The following is a 12,445-nucleotide window of genomic DNA, read 5'->3' on the forward strand; positions in this document are numbered from 1 at the left end:
TTCGGGACAATCCCCTGGAGAAGAGAATGGCAACCCACTTCAGTATTCGTGCCTGGAGAATCTCACAGACAGAGGAGCCTGGTGGGCTGCAGTCCGTGGGGTCACAAAGAGTTGGACATGACTGAGGCAACTTAGCACTACACGCTCAGTTACATAGCCCCAGTTCATTCCATTCTGGCAGAAACTCCTGTGGGAAGACATAGAAATGGTGCTTACCTGGGAGCCATCCCTCATCCAGAATCACCAAGCCCTCCCCTGTCTCCTCCGACTGCTGCATCTACCTAGGGTTTCACCAATCCCCAAGTCTAGGGCTAGAAGCCTTGTTTCCTCCACACTAACTCACATGTTGGGCAACGTTGGTTCTTTTTTTCTTGTCTCTCATCCCATCTTGACAGTGACCTCTCTGGGATCTCATCTCCCTCTCCTGTTATTCGTCTTTATCAGAGCAACCCCAGTCTATCCAACATGTTTCAAAACCATTGAACCTGAGGAGGAAGGCAACTCTCCTGATATATACATGTAACATGATGTTAAAACAAAACTTTCCTGTTGTCTTAGTGTTAGCTGAGGCCCTAGAGCTAAGAATGAATATTGTTAAATACCCATCTATTCTGAAGAGACGTAACTTGTGCAGGGGTGACCGAAAATGGGTCCAGGAACACTTAGCCTGTCCCATAACCTCAAGTATGTATATTTAAGGAGAGGCCTATGAATTAATATGGAAAGCATGGATTTCATCAGAGACAATTTTTAGGTTGCTGAAATGTTTCCTCTATTTTCCTGGTGTTTTTCATCTTAAGCAAGTGAGAGGGGACTTCAGAAACTCGAAGAATGGATCTACCTAGGGTGTATTCATTTCCTATGGCTGCTATAACAAATTATCACAAATTTAACAGCTTAACACAACACAACAATAGAACCCCTGGTGGCTCAGATGGTAAAGAATCTGCCTGCAATGCAAGAGACCTAGGTTCAATCCCTGAGTCAGGAAAATCCCCTGGAAGAGGAAATGACCACCCACTCTAGAATTCTTGCCTGGAGAATCTCATGGACAGAGGAGCCTGGCGGGCTACAGTTCATGGGATCACAAAGAGTCAGACACTGCTGAGTGACTAATACACACATTTATTGTCTCACAGTTCTGTAGGTCAGAAGTTCAGAGGACTCGGCTGGATTGTCTGCTCTGTGCCTTACTAGGCTAAAATCAGGGCTTCCCAGGTGCTGCTATGGTAAAGAACCCTGCCAATTCAGGAGACTTAAGAGATGTGAATTCAATCCCTGGGGTCAGTAAGGTCCCCTGGAGGAGGGCATAGCAACCTACACCAGTATTCTTGCCTAGAGAATCCCCATGGACAGAGGAGCCTGGTGGGCTGCAGTCCACGGGGTCTCATAGAGTCAGACACAACTGGAGCAACTTAGCATGCACGCAAGTATGCACAGGCTGAAGTCAAGGTGTTGGCTGCACTGTCTTCTCTTCAGGAGGCTCTAGGGGAGAATCTGTGTCCAGGCTCATTCAGATTATTGGCCAAATTTAGTTCCATTCGGCTGCTGGACTTAGGTCCCTGTTTCCTTGCTGGTTGTCAGCTGGGGACCACCCTTGGCTCCCAGGGCTGCTCTCTGGTTCTTGCACTGCTGCTGCTGCTGCTGCTAAGTTGCTTCAGTCGTGTCCGGCCCTGTGTGACCCCATAGATGGCAGCCCACCAGGCTTCCCCGTCCCTGGGATTCTCCAGGCAAGAACACTTGCACAAGGGCCCCTATATCACAGAGCCAGCCAGAACACATGGAATCCTCCTCATGGTGCCATATCTCTCTGACTTCAGCCAGGAAACGTTCTCTCCTTTTAAAAGCTCATGTAATAATACTGAGCCCCTCTGATAATCCAGGATAATCTCATCTTAAAATTCATAACCTTAATCACATCTGCAGAATCCCCATTGCCACATAGTGTAAACTATTCACAGGTTTTGGGGATTAGGGTTTGGACATCTCTCGGGGGGATATTATTCCGCCTATGACATAGAGAGTGGGACCTGAAAAACTCAGAGGCTCAGAAGCTAAACAGAGCAGCACGTGGCAGCCGAGTGAGAAAGGGACCAATTGATGGAGTCAGTTGTACTTCCGCTGTTGCATTTCTGCTGGTCATATGGCTTGTGCCCTGTGAAGCCTCCGGGGAAGAGATCTGGGCTTGGTAACCTTGAACTGGAGCATTCCCCAAGAGAATCATCAGGAGCCACAGGTACCCAGCAGAATGAAGTTAGAGGTGAATCACAGGAAGCCAGGGGCTAAGGGGAAGTAACAGCAGCCAGTTGGAGAAGACACGTGTGTGTGCCTGCTAAGTCACTCAGTCGTGTCCAACTCTTTGTGACCCCATGGACTGTAGCCCATCTGGCTCCTCTGTCCATGGGATTCTCTAGGCAAGAATACTGGAGTGGGTTGCCATGCCCTCCTTCAGGGGATCTTCCTGACTGAGGGATCAAAACAATGTCGCTTTTGTCTCTTGCATTGGCAGGCAGGTTCTTTACTACTAGAGCCACCTGGGAAACCCAGAGAAGACACGTGTACTAGGAAACCATGCTGGGAGTTCCCCAGGGCCCAGAGGAGATGTTTCTGAGGAATGCTAAAGGTGCCTTATTAGAGAAAGCATCAGCCTTCAGATAAAGCCACATCCAGAAAACTCCCTCAGATGAAAACCTTGCCTTTCCTTCCCACTGTTGTTCCAATGCTTGTTGTTCAGTCACTCAGTTGTGTCTAACTCTTTGCAACCCCATGGACTGCAGCATGCCAGGCTTCCCTGTCCTTCACCATCTCCTGGAGCTTGTTTAAATTCATGTCAGTGATGTAACCCAACCATCTCATCCTCTGTCGTCCCCTTCTCCTCCTGCCTTCAATCTTTCTAAGAATCAGGGTCTTTTCTAATGAGTCAGCTCTTCGCATCAAGTGGCCGAAGCATCGGAGCTTCCGTTTCAGCATCAGACCTGCCAATGAATATTCAGGATTGATTTCCTTTAGGATTGACTGGTTTGATCTCCTTGCAGTTCAAGGGACTCTGAAGAGTCTTCTCTAACACCACAGTTTGAAAGCATCAATTCTTCAGCATTCAGCCTTCTTTATGGTTGAACTCTCACATCCATGCATGACTACTGAAAAAACCATAGCTTTGATTAGATGACCTTTGTCAGTAAAGTAATGTCTGTGCTTTTTAATATGCTGTCTAGGTTTGTCATAAATTTTCTTCCAAGGAGTAAGCATCTTTTAATTTCAAGGCTGCAGTCACCATCTGCAGTGATTTTGGAGCCCAAGAAAATAAAGTTTGTTACTATTTCCATTGTTTCCCCATCTATTTGCCATGAAGTGACAGGACTAGATGCCATGATCTTCGTTTTCTGAATGTTGAGTTTTAAGCCAGCTTTTTCACTCTCCTCTTTCGCCTTCATCAAGAGGTTCTTTAGTTCCTCTTCTCTTTCTCCCATAAGGGTGGTGTTGTCTGTATATATGAGGTTATTGATATTTCTCCCAGCAATCTTGATTCCAGCTTGTGCTTCATTCAGCGGCATTTCGCATGATGTACTCTGCATACAAGTTAAATAAGCAGGGTGACAATATACAGCCTTAACATATTCCTTTTCCAGTTTGGAACCAGTCTATTTTTCCATTTCCAGTTCTAACTGTTGCATCTTGATCTGCATACAGATTTCTCAGGAGGCAGGTAAGGTGGTCTGGGATTCCCATCTCTTTAAGAATTTCCCACAGTTGGTTGTGATCCACATGGTCAAAGGCTTTAGTATAGTCAATGAAGCAGAAGTAGATGTTTTCCTGGAATTCTCTTGCTTTTTCTATGATCCAGTGGATGTTGGCAATTTGATCTCTGGTTCCTGTGCCTTTTCTAAACCCAGCTTGTACATCTGGAAGTTCTTGGTTACAATACTGGAGGATCCAAAAGCAGCAAAAGAATCAAGAGGAGTGGGAAAGCAAGGAGTGGGGAGAGGTGGGCCTACCCATGCCCCCTTCATCCACAGTGGTCTCCTAAGGCAGGGCTGAGCTGGAGGAGGGAGGACACTTCAAACTGAGTAAGCAATTGAAGCTTGTCTATCAGACTGGACTGAAATTTCAGCATCTCAAAACACAAAAGTATTTGTTAATACCTGATAGTCACATAAAAGTTATGGATCTGCCTAGGATCCCCAAAACGGAAAACAGTTTCATCAGTCAGTTGCAGCAAAGAATAATGTTGCTTTCTGCTTGCTCTTGTTTAACAGATAGTTACATAAATTACCCAGCCCTTCTCTAGCAACCTTTAAGGTCTGCTTTAAAGCCATCTCAAGGGAAGAACCACATAACTCCATTAACAGAAACTCAGACCCTTGTTGAATTAAAATCTTTGGTTATACTTTATCAATTTCAATTGCAAAGCCAAAATACTGAGTTTTTATGTGATATATTATTTATGTGAAATAATACTTTGTTGCTACTGTACTAAACATAATAAATTCTCTGAGAAATGACAGAGTATTTTAATTAGTCAAGAAGGCTATTTTTTGATCTGTGATCCTTTGGCTACTTTTTCTGTGGTGTAATGGAACAAGTATTAGACTAATTGTTCTAGAATTAGGTCTTTTACTAACTATATACACATGGGCAGATCATTTCACCTCTGTGAGCTTCAGTTTCTTTCTGTGTAAATTGTTTAACAGGAATGTTTGACTGCCCATCTCATGGTATTTTAAGGAGAATCAAATGTCATAATGCCATGAAAGCACATTTCTAAATTTTAATCTATAGGATTTCTATATATGCCATAATAGGTAATACCTTATTAAGGAAATCTAAGATTCCTAAGCCATGAAATTAAAAGATGCTTACTCCTTGGAAGGAAAGTTATGACCAACCTAGATAGCATATTCAAAAGCAGAGACATTACTTTGCCAACAAAGGTCCGTCTAGTCAAGGCTATGGTTTTTCCAGTGGTCTGTATGGATGTGAGAGTTGGACTGTGAAGAAAGCTGAGCACCAAAGAATTGATGCTTTTGAACTGTGGTGTTGGAGAAGACTCTTGAGAGTCCCTTGGACTGCAAGGAGATCCAACCAGTCCATCCTAAAGGAGATCAGCCCTGGGTGTTCTTTGGAAGGAATGATGCTAAAGCTGAAACTCCAGTACTTTGGCCACCTCATGAGAAGAGTTGACTCATTGGAAAAGACCCTGATACTGGGAGGGATTGTGGGCAGGAGGAGAAGGGGATGACAGAGGATGAGATGGCTGGATGACCTCACTGACTCGATGGACGTGAGTCTGAGTGAACTCCGGGAGTTGGTGATGGACAGGGAGGCCTGGCGTGCTGCGATTCATGGGGTTGCAAAGAGTCAGACACGACTGAGTGACTGAACTGAACTGAACTGAAGATTGCTAAATGGACTATTAATAATCCATTGTATAATAGTCTATGCTTAATGGGCTGTTTCTGGAAGGACACATAAGAAACTTGTAACAGTAGTTGCCTTCAGGTAGAGACTTGAGTGGTGGGGAAGAGAGAGACTTATTTTTCACTCTATTCCTTTTTTATATCTTTTGAATCAATACCATATGTATACATCATGCATTGAAACCAAATTTAACAATAATTTGAGAAACTTAAGAAAGGAGATATGTTTATTCTTAATAACAAATGGGGTATAATCTAATCTTTCTGTAAAGGACTTTTTCAGCTCTGTAATGCTTCAGGATTAAATACAATCAGCACAGAACTTGGCACATAGTAGTGTTCAGAAAGTGGTAATGCCCTTTCTCTCGAGGTCATCCTTATGACCAGTAACCTCTGGTGAATTAGCTATACACAAGGACATAGCTAATGGGATACTGGATATTAGAAACTTTATTGGATTTTGCTAGGATATTGGACACAAATGCTAAGTAGGAATGCCAGAAAGCTGATGAATCATCTGGTAAACCAGTGGAAAAGGTGAGTGGAGCCAGAAGCAGACCAGAGAGGGCAAGGAAACAAACAGATCTGGAAAAAGGCAACTGCACTCATTATATCATGTAACCTGCTTTGCAGTTGCTGATGTTCCCAGACTATTAAGTGCATTTTGCAGATTGGAGTTATTCTAATCTTCATGGTATTAAGTTCATTGAATAACAAATAGCTTGAAATCTCATTAGACTATGGACCTTTCTTTTTGAATTTATTAATACTCCTCATTTTATGATGAGGAGCAGTGAGTCCATAAAGCAGAATGCTTTATGGGAAGCTGTAACACCTAGCCCTAACGCCAAGACTGAGAACCTGATAGTGAAGCTGTTAAACATGAAGACTCCTGCTAACAGGAATGCCCAAGGCAGGCAGACACTATGTCTCCCTTTTTGTTTTAATGTAGCTGCATCAATTCCCCTATTCTATTATAAATTAAGCACCCAGAATGACACTTAGGAAGCAGGCAAAATGAAAACAAAACTTAGAAAAATTATCCCATAGAGAAATTGCCAGTGATGTTAAGGAGTTATTGATGCTGTTGTGGGGACTATGGGACCATTTAGAAGCTAGATCCTCAGAGTGTGGTTCCCAGACAGCAAAATCAGGGAGCTCATTCTCAGTGCAGACTCCCAGACCCTCTCCCAGGACCTTCCAAGTCAAAAACTCTAGTTTCACAAGATCCCCAGGTGATTTCTATAAACATGAAATTTTCTTTAATTTATTTCTTAATTAGAGTTGATTGCTTTACAATGCTCTGTTAGTTTCTGTTCTACCACAACATGTTCAACTATATGTGTACATGTATGCCCTTCCCCTTGAACCTCCCTCCCACCATGCCCCCCATTCCCCCCGCCTTGGTGGTCACAGAGCCCTGAGCTGAGCTCCCTGTGCTCTACAGAAGGCTCCCACTAGCTATTTATATATGTCAGTGCTCCTCTTTCAATTCATCCCAGCCCCCCGTGCCCCCACCCCATGTCCACAAGTCTGGAACGTGAAAATTTGAGAAGCATCAATTTAGGTGTGCATGCATTCTTGCTCAGTCTCTCAGTCGTGTCTGACTCTTTGTGACCCCAGGGACTCTAGCCCACCAGGCTCCTCTGCCCATGGGATTTCCCAGGCAAGAATACTGGAGTGAGTTGCCGTTCCCTTCTCCAGGGGATCCTCCCAACCCAGGGATCGAACCTGCATCTCTTGCATCTCCTGCATTGGCAGGCAGATTCTTTACCCCTGAGCCACCAGTGAAGCCCAATTTAAATGTAGCATATATTTTAGCTTAAAAAAAAAAAAAGGTCCTAATTTAAAGACAACATTCATTTTATCTCAGTGAGGAAAAATGGTCAATTTTGGATTGTCCCATGAGAATAAATAATTAGTAAATAAATTCAGTCAAAAATTTAATACAGAGGCACTTTCCAAGGAAAGGCTTTGGGACAGTGGAATCATCTGAGGGCCATGGGAACTGAAAGAAGAAAATAGATAGAAAACAACAAGCTCAAAGATGAAGGCTGTAAGTCTGGCAAAGGATTGAATGTAGAGTCCAGTCTCTGCAGACTGGTGGATAAGAGAACGAGGAGGCTTTTCACTGAAGAAGATAATCTACTAACTAGTGAGATGCCAATGAAACAAAGCTTGCATTTACAACCAAGGACATTTAGGATCTGGGACATATTTTTTACAAGATTGTTCTTTGAATCAGTGATTCTGTTTGACACTAAGCATTGCTTCTGCTGCTTTCTGTCTTCCCAAATGGATACTTGATTTTTTAAAATTTGTATTGGAGATAGTTAACTCAGACGGTAAAGAATCCACCTATAGTGCAGAAGATTAATTTCTGGGTTTAATTCCTGGGTCGGGAAGACCCCCTGAAGAAGGGAATGACAACCCACTCCAGTAGTCTTGCCTGGAGACTTCCATGGACAGGGGAGCCTGGAGGGCTACAGTCCATGGGGTCGCAAAGAGTCGGACACGACTCAGCAACCAGCACTTTCACTTTTCATAGCTGCTTTACGATGTTGTGTTAGTCCCCCCTGTACAGCAGGGTGAATCCGCTGTGTGTATACATTATCCCCTCTTTCTGGATTTCCTTCTCGTTCAGGTCACCACAGAGCACTGAGTAGAGTTCCCTGTGCTACACAGTAGGTTCTCATGAGTTCTCTATCTTATACATAGTAGTGTATGTATGTCAGTCCCAATCTCCCAGTTTAAACCCCCAGACTCCCCCCTTGGTGTCCATACATTTGTTCTCTATGATGCTTTATTTGAAAGGCTTCCTCTTTCACCCTCCATTCATATGTAAGAATATTTTCCTCTCTTTTATTCATAAAAGTGCTACTGTGAGATAATGCGTGTTCCCGCTAGGGTTGCTATAATTTCAGCAAAAGCAAAGAAACTTAATAACTTAATTGGTGTATAAAATTTCCCATATATGACTCAAACAGGGGCTCTGTGACGGCCCGAAGGGTGGGATGGGGAAGGAAATGGGAGGGAGGTCTGGGAGGGAGGGGACATGGGTGTACCTATGGTTGATTCTTGTTGATGTATGACAGAAAGCCACAAAATTCTGTAAAGCAATTAAACTTCAATTAAAAAATTAAAAAGATATTTAAAAAATTTCCCATTTATGATTTTGATTGGAAAATAACTCAAGAACTTACCATGAGTGTGACTGTGAATAAGAATCCACTGCACACCCAAGTGAAGGTTCCCAGGCTGGATGGGAAGGAGGAGAACGGGGGGCAAAAATGTGCGCAAAATTAAGAGAAATTCTTACTGCCTCACTGTGAGCTCTTCCCATTAAAGAATTTAGTGAAAGGAAATAGGAATGAGCATATATACTTGGGAATGCTCAGACCCGTCCCCTTGCCAACAAACTGCGGAAATAATAGACATCAGCAACCAGCTGGTGACTTTTACTTTGACTCTTATAATAATAAATTAGTGGAAAAGCTTCTGAAATATCACTTCCAGTGTGGAAGACCCTCATCTTTCTTACTGTAGGGGACCAAGTTATAATGTTATCTATTAGAATGAATCATTTCTCTTGGAAAGTCCCTATGTGATAAACCAGACTGTCGGGACACTAGCCAGCTTTATGTTTTATTTTTGGTGATTTAAGGGATTTATTACAACAGATGACATTTCTGATAGTGGAAATTTACCTGCATGTAGCCAAAGTCTTGACCTCTTGAATAAATTTTCAGTTGGCAGAAGTGGAAAGTCTTCTCCAGCTTTGAACTATAGGGATTTTCAGTAAGGGTTCAATCAACAAAAATTCAGATACTCTTTCTTAATGGGGTAACTTTAAAGGTACATTAACTAGATAAAAGAGAGTTCTGTGTGGGCAAGTTTAGAGAATAACATAGCAGCTGATATGTGTGGGTGATTATTTGGGTCCTAGCTTGAACAGAAAGCAACGTTTACGATCTGTTAAGTGTGCAAATCTAGGTGAAGTCCTCTCAGTTTTGAGTCATGCTTGTGGGTTTCCATGTGTTACAAGGATCGGGCGAACATGCTACCATGGTTCAGCGTTAATGGGAATTAATATGTGGTTTATTTAGCAAGTTAAAACTCTTCCACATTAGAAAGGACTTTACAGCAGACAGTTTTATAAGGAGAATGGAATGAACTGAACACAGTCACTTGAATTAGAATATCTTTTATATTCTCTGTGTCCCCTCAGAGTTGATGACAAACCTAGAGAAGCATGCTAGAACAAGCAGACCAGAAAATTAAATTCTTCTCATTCTCACTTCGTGCAGTAGGCACGATTCAGAGCGTTTAGCCTCAAACATCTTTCTGTGTGTTTTTCTGTTTTCCTTTCTTCCTTTCCTTCTTTGTAAGTCAGCCAGACTTGGTAAGGTCATTAAAATTGGGACTTTGGCAAACTTGATGAAATCAGGAAAAAATTAGCCTGGAAAGATCCTTGGAGTGAGTCAGGTCCGGTGCTTTGTCTTCTGGCGCCTGACGTCTCGGGACTGTGGGAACCGACTGTGATGGTGAGTGTGAGGGCGCCACTGCAGTGCGGCGGGCGAGCTGTGCGGAGGTACACGCCGTTATCGTTATGGGTCCGGCACCAGGTCATCCTGGATCATAGAAAGTTTTGATGTTTAAAATAAATTCTGTTTCCATATCTGCCTTAAACGAATTCACCTTTAATCATATAGAGCTATTCCCACACTCATTTGTTAACAAAGAAGGAGACGAGCTGGTTGCAGTCCTATCTAGAGACACCTTGATTTGACAGGAGGAGTTTTTTAAAATTATGAAAAGTAACTCCCTAAAAAGGTGGGGGGTAGTTGGGGGCGGGGGGGGAGGAAAGAGCAAATTACTGTATGAATCAGGATAGGGAAGCCTTTTCTAAGTAACATAATACCAAAGGCAGGAACTTTGAAAGAAAAACTTCATAGATTGGCTGTATATAAATTTTGCACTTTTGTGTATTAAAGACCACCATGTTGTTCAGTCACTAAATCATGTTCAGCTCTTTGCAACATCATGAACTGCTTCATGGCAGCCTTCCCTGTCATTCACTATCTCCCGGAGCTTGCTCAAACTCATGTCCATTGAGCCAGTAATGCCATCCAACCATCTCATCGTCTGTCGTCCCCTTCTCCTCTGGCCTTCTATCTTTCCCAGCATCAGGGGCTTTTTCAATGAGTCAGTTCTTCACATCAGGTGGCCAAAGTATTGACGCTTTAGCTTCAGTATCAGTCCTTCCAGTGAATATTCAGGGTTTATTTCCTTTAGGATTGATGGGTTTGATCTCCTTGCTGTCCAAGGGACTCTCAAGAGTCTTCTCCAGCACCACAGTTTGAAAGCATCAATTCTTCAGCGTTCAGCCTTCTTCATGGTCCAACTCCCACATCAATACATGACTACAGGAAAAAAAACATAGCTTTGACTATACAGACCATTAAAGACCACCATAGGAGAAAGCAAAATGCAAGTTATACACTGGGAAAATAATAATATTTGTAATTCATATGGACAGATAAAATTATGTTATTTATTTACTGTATACATGTTATTTATGTTATTGCCAAGATGTCACTAAAATGAAATGAAAGGAATAAAAGCAATATAAAATCACAAAGAGAATGAAAGAAGAGACAAGAGCAGACAAGGAATAGCAGCAAATTTTTGAAAGATGGAGAGCTGATGGACAAATCAGCAGAGCTGACCAATCTGAGCACCAAGTATCTGCAAAGGAAACGAGATGTGAGCCAATCCCTGCAAAGCAACACTAGGAAGTTCAGGGATGGGAAGTACCAACTAGTGTGGGAGGCACCATAATTTACAAGAAGAATGCAGTATCCAATAGTACGGTCACTGTTTCCAAAACCACTAGAAAAGAAACACAAATTTTGAAAGAGATTAATATCAGATGGAAAAGGCTTAAAATACACTCACTCTTCAGCATTTGTTCATTCACCAAACATACACTAGGAACCTCAACTATACTCTTGACACTCTTCTGAGTCTTCCAGATAAAGTAACAAATAAAATTGTCCTACTGCAAGAAGACAGATCCGTAACCCAGGGAGATCAGTGGGTGAAGGGGGAAAGCCAGCAGGACCTAAGCCTTTCTTTCTCTTTCATTCTTCATTTCTGTGCATTACCATGCTTCCAGCAAAGAGCACATCACTCGCCCTTTACTGCGTGACAATGCAGAATATGCCCTAAGCCCTGCCACCCAGTAGCATGAGCCGGATGGGACTGACCTAGCACAGCAAAGGAGACCCAAAATGAGAATAAGACAAGGCACAGTAGAGTGAGCTTATTCAAGACGACGCTGTAATTAAAGAGAGAGAGAGAAAAAAAGGAAGTACTTATAGCTGAGAGGGAGGAGACAGAAAACTAACAGATCCTGTCAGTTGGTTAACAAGGCTGGTTAAAGAAAGAAACAAGGGTTCCTATTTTCTGTGCTGTGACTGTGAGAGGCCTTTTCCAAGAAGAAGAAGAGACCCAAGGAGGTGGGGAGCTTACCAATCCATTTTCTAAGGGAAGAACAGTTCAGGCAGAAGGAATAGCAGGTGCAAAGACTCTGAGCAGGGTGAGTGTTTGGATTATCCAAGAACAGTAAAGAGGCCCGGGTCACTGAAGTCACAATATGTGGGAAAGAGTGGGAGGAAATAAAGTCAGAGAAGCAGCCAAGGGCCAGGTCATGTGCAGCTTTGGAGGCCATAATAAACAATTTGACTTTTATGACGATACCAGAAACATTCAGAGTTTCAAGGAGGAAAATGATAGACTTTGAATTGTGTTTAACAAGGATCTCTGACTCCTGCATGAGACAGCATTTTGTGGCGGGAGAAAGGACAAGAAGACTATTGGTTTGGAGACTATTGACATAATCCAGCAAAAGATCATAGTAAATAAAGGGATGGAGGGGGTGAAGGAGGTAAGAAGTCAGATTCTAGATACATTTTAAAGGTTGGGCCTGTAGGGCTTGAAGATGAACTGGATGTGATGTGGGAGAA

At 42.7% G+C, this 12,445-nt stretch overlaps 2 long non-coding RNA genes across 2 annotated transcripts in view; one reads left to right on the forward strand and one right to left on the reverse strand.

The window, feature by feature from the left end:
- The window catches only part of LOC133258259 (uncharacterized), a 132,832-nt gene that overhangs the window by 86,281 nt on the left and 34,106 nt on the right, over window positions 1–12,445 (forward strand). The gene's annotated exons all lie outside the window — the stretch shown is intronic.
- Window positions 9,099–12,445, reverse strand: part of LOC133258260 (uncharacterized) — a 68,421-nt gene continuing 65,074 nt past the window's right edge. Inside the window, exon 3 of the long non-coding RNA XR_009739893.1 lies at window positions 9,099–10,840. This is a non-coding gene — a long non-coding RNA (uncharacterized LOC133258260). The remainder of the gene's footprint in view (window positions 10,841–12,445) is intronic.

The sequence above is a fragment of the Bos javanicus genome, chromosome 12 (assembly GCF_032452875.1).
Source record: "Bos javanicus breed banteng chromosome 12, ARS-OSU_banteng_1.0, whole genome shotgun sequence".
Taxonomy (NCBI): Eukaryota; Metazoa; Chordata; class Mammalia; order Artiodactyla; family Bovidae; genus Bos; species Bos javanicus.